The sequence below is a fragment of the Propithecus coquereli genome, unplaced genomic scaffold (genome assembly GCF_000956105.1).
Source record: "Propithecus coquereli isolate 6110/MARCELLA unplaced genomic scaffold, Pcoq_1.0 Scaffold647, whole genome shotgun sequence".
Classification (NCBI taxonomy): domain Eukaryota; kingdom Metazoa; phylum Chordata; class Mammalia; order Primates; family Indriidae; genus Propithecus; species Propithecus coquereli.
In genome coordinates this window covers 283,117-290,002 of record NW_012152474.1, presented here as the reverse complement: position 1 = coordinate 290,002, position 6,886 = coordinate 283,117, and positions in this window count along the sequence as shown.

The window sequence follows — 6,886 nt, the reverse complement described above, 5'->3', positions numbered from 1 at the left end:
CATTTTATTGAGTAGAAAAATGCATACTATTTGCTGTGTGATGGGCCACAGAAACGTAATTCTAAAAAGACTCAGTTTTTATACACACAGAGCCAAAGTATGGTGAGGGAGACAGGAATATAGACCAATAATTGTAATTTTATATTTCATTTTATCTAAGAGATTCTCAACAGGTTGCATTAAATCAACTCTAAATAAATAATGACAAAGTACATGAAAAAATTCCAGGAAATTTCACAGGAAAATAAAATTTTGAGCTGACTTTGAAAAATTAGTAAGAATTTACCAAGTTAGAAAGGAGATGCCAAACATTTTAGGATAGGGCATGAAGGTATGAGTATCTTTCTGTAAAGTTGACCATATCCCTCATTTGGAAAACCAAATAGTTGAATGTGAAGAAAATATAGAGTCAGTAGGGCAGATAATTAGGAAGATAAATTAAAGAGAGGGATAAAGCTTGGAAGTTTGGTTCAGTGAATTACTTTGACCAGTAAGTTTCATTTTCATGGAAGTCTGTAGACTTTCCTGATAGATCTTCCTCCTTTGCACATTGTATACATCTTTGGGAGTCACCCCCTTTCCTTGGCCCCCTTGTCTCTGTGTTGTGCACTTGGAAGCCCAGTGGAGCTCATACAACATGCCTTCCAAAAAACAACTCACCCATCTGTACTCAAAGGCATAAATTGCATGTGGTTCACCCTGTTGTTAGGTCTAATTATCTGGCCACAGTTGAAAGCATAATTATACTCTTGAGTATGAAGCAATAGTCATTCATGAAAACAGAAGAGAAATCCAAATCCATGGTATAGCTGATGGATGTAAGGAGTATCCTTAAACAAAAATGCCTCACTATTCATGCATACCTTTCCATGATAGTGGGGTCTTTTATTGCAGAATATAATAACTCTTGGTTGGTATCTGTGACAAAATAACTTACCTGACCAATTTCCCCTCTGATCAGTAGACTTTCTGCACAGTTAAGAACGAACCTCCATAGTTTGTTCACGTTCTTCCATTAACCTAGTATGCTCCCTCTGGCATTACTTCCTGTTGAAATTTCACCATCCCTTAAGCTTAGGCACCACATCTTCATTAGGCTCCCTACACAGAAATGTGGTTTTTCACTCCCTCAGGGAACTGATCGTTTTCTGTCTTTTATATTTAGGTACTTAATTGCTTCCTGATCTGGGTGGTAAGTTCCTTCAGGTCACAGACTGTTTTCCTATTAAACATCATTATGCCTCATTGCATCTAGCACTGGGCCTTAGAGAGTCAAATAATTCAAACAAAATTAAATTTGGTTTTGGTAGGGACAAAATGGTTAAAAAAAATTTATATAGAAAGAGAAAAAAAAAATGTGCCTAATTGACAAATTATAAATTCCCACTCTGAGATTCAGCACTCCTCTCCCAATCTAAGATGTAAATTTCCTCTGCTTAGTCCTTTTGTATTTAATAAGTTGGGAATTATTCAGAAAGCTTTATATTTTGTAACCACTAAACATGGGGACTACAAGGCTAATGTGTTTCCAAAGCCCATCAGTAGCAACGAAACACAGGTGCTCAATAAAAAGAATGCCCTGGCCAAGCCATCGGGGCTTAGAGATCCTAGATCACAAATCATGTTTTGCATGAACATTTTTAGAACATTTTAGAGGCACAATTTGTATTTTTAAAGGTCAATAATTCCTCACCAAGATTCCCATATCAACCTCACAGCAGGCTTGACAAAGAAAAAAGCTGAGCACAAATTCAGATCACACAATAGGGTCATGAATTCAGTCTTTTTATGCTTCTGCATGTCAAAGACTTGCTGGTCATTAGTGTATTTCTGTACTAGGCACTGAGGAGATCAACATGCTAAGATATTTCTCTACCTGCAAAAGAAGAAAATGAACTTTCACCAGCAATGAACTTTTGAATGAGACTACAGTATTGTTTTAATTCAAATAGGTAGCTGGCAGATTCAACTATTTTAAAGTCGATCATGATATTCCCATCTGATAGAGTCTAGAGTCAGTTTCTAATATATATTTAAAAATTACACAATATCCAAATAGTGAAACTCATAAAAAAGGAAAATATCCAGTTGTCCCTATACTTTTACATTTAAGTATCTTCATTTTTTTCAGTTTTATTTTTAATCCATTGTTAATATGTAACGTTCAATTTTATATATATCATAAATATGATGTAGGCTCTGATAGTTAGAAATATCTCAGCTTTTGTGCTTAAAAATGTTCAGTTTGCTCAGATCCTTGAGGTATTTATTAGGTAAAAGTGACAGGTAGGCAATGATATACTCAAATATAGTGGATACATATTAAAAGCAGAAGTAATGATAGCTTGCCTATATCCAAAGATGTGTTATCAGCTGAGGTCATGGAAAACAAAATTCTTGAGAAAGACCAAACAAGGATGGATTAACTAGGATTAGTAAAAGTTTTCTTGGCAATGACTCTGGGATAACTTGGGGCATAAAATGTAGCATTATAAATAGCCTTAGCCTCTGCTAGTAAGGTTTTTCTTGGGGGGAAGGTGTACTAAATGTTGATGTCCCCCAATATTCTTATGTTGAAGTCCAAATCCTAGTGTAAATGTATTTGGACATGGAACTTCTAAGGAAATAATTAAAATTAAATCGGGTCCTAAGGAGGAGGGGGCAGATCTGATAGGATTAGTGCCTTCGTAAGAAGAGACAGCAGGAGCGTGCAAGCTCTCTCTTTCTTTTTCTCCAAGCATGCGCAAAAAAGTCACGCAAGCACATAGTGACATGCTGGCTACCTACAAGTCAAGAGAAGAGTCCTCAGAATGAAACCTACCTTGCTTGCACCTTGATTTTGCCCTTCCTAGTTTCTGGAACTGTGAGGAAAAAAAAATCCCCAATCTTTAAGCCACCCAGTATGTGGTATTTTGTTATGGCAGCCTGAGCAGACTAAAATGAGGGTCGTGGGTGGGCATTTGTGGGAGGGGTTCAGAGGTTAAAGGATAATTTCCAAATGTGCAAAATATCAAAAGATGTTCTGCTTAGATAAATGGCATTACTTTATCTTTCTAGACTTCGTTTTTTCGTCGACAGACTGAATTAGATTAACTTCAAAAAACTGTTCATGATGTCAGCTGTATGTTGTTATCATTGTGACAGATTGTATGTCCCAACAATGCTTACAACAGTATCTCTTATTCCACATACTTTCTTTAAAATGTAACTTTGGCATTTTTCCATCAAGAGGTAGGCGCTCTGCTTCCTCCTTGTGTTTCTGGAAGAGTTTTGGTTGTAGCAAACATGATCCTATGTGATTTTCAATAATAGGTGATACAGCTTCCATCAAATTCCCTTAGTATAATCTCTCAGAATCCAACTGCCAGACTGTGAAGGAGATCAAATAGTCACATGGAAAGGTCAGAGATAGTTGTTATGATCATCAGGCTCAGCTCAGGTCCTAGCCAATAACAAATACCACTTAGCAGACATTTGAGTGAATGGACCTTCAGATGGTTGAAGACTACAACCATTCATTGTCTCCAGCCACAAATCTTTCTAGTTGAATTCCCAGACATTGTGAAAAGAAAAGCCATCACTTCGGTGCCCTTTTCTGATTCTTGAACCAAAGAATCTATGAACAAAATAAAGCAGTTATTGCTGTAAACCACCTACATTTGGGGTGGCTTGTTTTACAGTCATAATTGGAACAATTATAAACTTCAGACATGTTAGAATGTTGTTTTTTTGTCTGTTTCATTGCTGTTGTTATTGTAATCACTGAGGTGAAATGACTTCCAAAATTTAAAGTAAAATCTGTCCAGTGATAAATTATGTTGCTGGGTCAGGATGTTGTAAGTTTCAAGTAAATGTCTGTCTGTCTTGAATGCTACAGAAGACTCTCCTGTCCTGAGGACTTGGCTTGGCAGTGATATTTCATCATTTGTGCATTTATAGTGTTTAGCCAAGTGTCTGGCACAATGGTCCATACTTGCTTACTGAATGAATGCTTGACTCTAAAGCTATCTCCACATTGTGTGATTCTATGATGGAAAAGATGGCAAAGAGTAGATTTGTCATTAATAACAGCAATAATGACAGTAATAATTATCGTTAATATAACTAACTTTTCCTGAATGATTTTGTCTGCTGGGCACAGGCTAAGTGCTTTACACGACTTTCCTATTCAATCCTGATAACTGCCCCTCTTGGATAGCTAATACTTATTCTTCCTGATTTATGAATGAGGAAAATTTTCCCCTAGATTAAGGATTTCCACACTGCCACTAATATAGCAAGTAGTAACTGGATTTAGAATCCAGGCTATCTGGCTCTATAATCCACGTTGGCTCTCTATGTAGTATTTTCTTCACTAACTAGTAGGATTGAGTCATAAGGTGAGAATGTAAAATTCTACCCTGCCCATTTATAATTGCAGTATTAGTTCACCTACTCCATTTGTGGAATTTATATCCTGATTAGCAGCTCTTACTTATGACCACTTGGATATAAAACATTGGTCTCTGAGATGCTAGCTAATCTAGCATTCCAGTGCTCTGTGATCATGGAGAACAGTGAGATTAACCAGCAACCCTCAGGAAGACTAAATTGATTGCCTCGGTTGGCTGGATAACTTAGAAAACTAACTCAGTAATCAATCACCCACAATAAAACTAGTAATATTTTATCCTTACATAGTGATTTCCTCCTTAGTCACCAGCCATCTCACAATACAGTCGACCACTAATTCTCACAGCAAGCACCCTATGAAGAATCCCATCTAAAAGAGAAAAAAAGAAAACACATAGGAATGATCAAATGAATGTCATGTCATTGTGGTAAAGAATTTAATCACATCTATTATTTTAGTTTCTCTGAATAAAAATGAATGATTACCGTCAATTATGAACTAAATCAATTAAAATTGAAAAGCTAAATTTTAAAGATGAAAAAGCATTATTGGATTCAAACAAACAAATAGCAATCAAGATATAATTGTTTGCTTCTAAATAATATCCTTATGAATCCGAGGGATAACTGATCCAAATAACAACAGAAAAAAAATGTATTGGAAACAAAGACAAAAAGAAATCCCAAGAATTTTGCTACATTAGCAATGGGGGAGACAGGAAACAGGAGAGTGAGTAATGGCCTAAGAATCATATGACATAGGTCAAATTCCCAGTTATGGCCCCAACTCCCTAATTATGTATGAAAAAGTCACTTATTTTGGGGGGAGGGGTTTCAGTTTTCTCATTTTCAGTATGTAATGGAAGAGATTTCTGAACATTTATTCATTTTTTTTGGAGAGGCAAAATTCTATGACATTCAAAATACTAAATTTTTGTGATCTCGTTCATATTCAAAACCGATTGGGTTTTAGGATAAAATCTTTAGCAACATAACTTCTTTCCTGCTTGAACTGAAGAGTGAAAGTGATGTTAATGCTTATCCATGAGCCAGTAAGAATCTTAAGCCAGGGCTTGGGAAACAGAGGTTTATGATGTTTGGAGAGAATATGCTAGAAGGGAGTTTTTCTCAAAGTCAAAGTTAACTAATTATTCTTTTTTTTCTTTCTCCCTCAGAAAATTTCCTTTTCATCTTCTGAAATGATTTTGAGAAATGAGATAATAAAAGTTATAGAGCTTTTACTCTATTGAACACTGACCTAAGCATTTAACAGGTAATAGTTAATTAATCATAACAAACCCATGAAGCTAATTATATTATTGTCCCCATTTATAGTTGAGAATACTATGGCTTCAGAATGGCAAGTCATACATCTAACAAGTAGGAAAAATAACATAAACTTGTAAAAAAACATTCATGAGGAAGTAGGTTCTTCTTTTTTGAGTTTATGTATTTTGGGTTAAACTATTTCCATCACACCCAGAAAATCTGTCCCCTAATATTTTTCTGGATTATCCTTTTCTTATCTTTACATTAGGGGATTAAATCCCAATATTAGTGTCTAAACTAAGGGTCAGCAAACTTTTTATGTGAAGGATCTGATAGTAAATATTATTCGCTTTGCGGGTTACAAATGGTCTCTATCACAACTACTCAATCTTGCAGTTATAACACGAAATCAACCATACACAAGTAAGTTGGCTCTATGCCTGTGAAATAATGAGAAATACAAATATTTTTCTCTGCCCCTAGGCTCTATCACAGAGCTCCTAAAATCCTTATGATTTCCTGGGTGATAGGAGTGGCATTTGCTCTAATTCTCCATGAGCTACTGAATGGGGCTGGCCACAAGGAGAACCAAGCCATGGTTATGACCTCGAAGTCTTCAGCCCCACCTCCATATTCGAGAGAGGAGAGACAGGTTGGAAATGGAGGTGACAACAGATCATGCCTATGTGATTAAGCTTCCATACAAATCCCTAAACTATGGGGGTTGGACAGCTTCTGAGTTGGCAAACACATCACTTGCTGGGTGGGTGGTGCACCTTGACTCCATGGGGATACAAGCTCCTGCACTTGGAGCCCTTCCACACCTCTCCCTGTGCATTTTTTCATCTGTCTGTTCATCTGTATCCCTTGTGATAACCTTTATTAATAAACCTGTAGATGAATATAAAATGTTTTCTACAGATCTGTGAACTGCTCCAGGAAATTAATCAAACCTGACCTGAGGGTCTTGAAAACTCTGATTTATAACCAGTTGGTCAGAAGTGTAGGTGACCACCTACTACTTACTATTGACATCTGAAGTGAGGGGCAGTCTTGTGGGACTAAGCCCTCAACCTGTGGGATCTGATGCTGTCTACCTGGAGATAGTGTCAGAAGGGAACTGAATTAAAGGACATGTGGCTGGTGTCCTCCGGAGAATCTGCTGGAGAACTGGTTGGTGTGTGAGACCTGGTGTCAGAAGTTTGACTGAATGTGGGAGAGTAGC